This window comes from Schistocerca gregaria, chromosome 5, assembly GCF_023897955.1.
Source record: "Schistocerca gregaria isolate iqSchGreg1 chromosome 5, iqSchGreg1.2, whole genome shotgun sequence".
NCBI classification, from domain to species: domain Eukaryota; kingdom Metazoa; phylum Arthropoda; class Insecta; order Orthoptera; family Acrididae; genus Schistocerca; species Schistocerca gregaria.
The window spans coordinates 518,438,375-518,439,330 of NC_064924.1; the positions used below are offsets into that span (position 1 = coordinate 518,438,375).

The 956-nt window shown below is 45.4% G+C and overlaps 1 non-coding gene across 1 annotated transcript; it reads right to left on the reverse strand.

Moving 5' to 3' along the window:
- Window positions 1-515: 515 nt before the first annotated feature.
- Window positions 516-599, reverse strand: Trnap-ugg (transfer RNA proline (anticodon UGG)). Its single transcript has one exon. It is a non-coding gene; the product is annotated as a tRNA-Pro (tRNA).
- Window positions 600-956: the final 357 nt, after the last annotated feature.

The following is a 956-nucleotide window of genomic DNA, read 5'->3' on the forward strand; positions in this document are numbered from 1 at the left end:
AGAGAGAAATTAAAGTGTTTCATAGTTTAATAAAAGCCAATGGATTTTACATAATTCTTCTGGGCAGAAACGTAAAACTCAGAAAGTAATGTGGTGAAAATTAATATGGTTACAAAGATAATTCCGAATATTCCTGGGATTTTAATTTGGCCTTCAGGCTGTAGATCAGCACAGAAACTTTTGCTCTTCAGAAATAAATTATTGCTGATGATTGTAGAGTACTGACCTGTTGTAACACGTATTATTTTTCTTCATACGTAAGGGCGCTACGGATAACAACCATAGGTGTCCTGCTGCGAAGGAAATGGCACCCCATGCCCTCACTCCCAGCTGTCGAGCCACACGGTCGGCGACAGTCACACTGGTATCCTGCCGCTGCCTGAGGAGTTCTCCAGACATTTCTCCACAAATTCAAATGGCTCTGAGCACTATAGTACTTAACATCTGAGGTCATCAGTCCCCTAGAACTTAGAACTACTTAAACCTAACTAACCTAAGGACATCACACACATCCATGTCGGAGGCAGGATTCGAACCTGCGACCGTACCGGTCGCGCGGTTCCAGACCGAAGCGCCTAGAACCGCTCGGCCACACCGGCCCAATTCAAAGAGGATCTTATTACTAAAGACAATTCCACTCCAATCAATGAGACTGAGATCCAAGACGTATCTGGAAACGCCACGAATAGCGGAGAGATAGATACCAACACGACTGTCGCCCAACGTACGGCCCGACCAACGGGAGTGATGATCTGGGGTGCCGTAAGTTTTCATCCCTTTGGTTGTCATCCGCGGTAAATCTACATCTACATCTACATTACTACTCTGCAATTCACGTTTAAGTGCTTGGCAGAGGGTTCATCGAACCAAAATCATACTATCTCTCTACCATTCCACTCCCGAACAGCGCGCGGGAAAAACGAACACCTAAACCTTTCTGTTCGAGCTCTGATTTC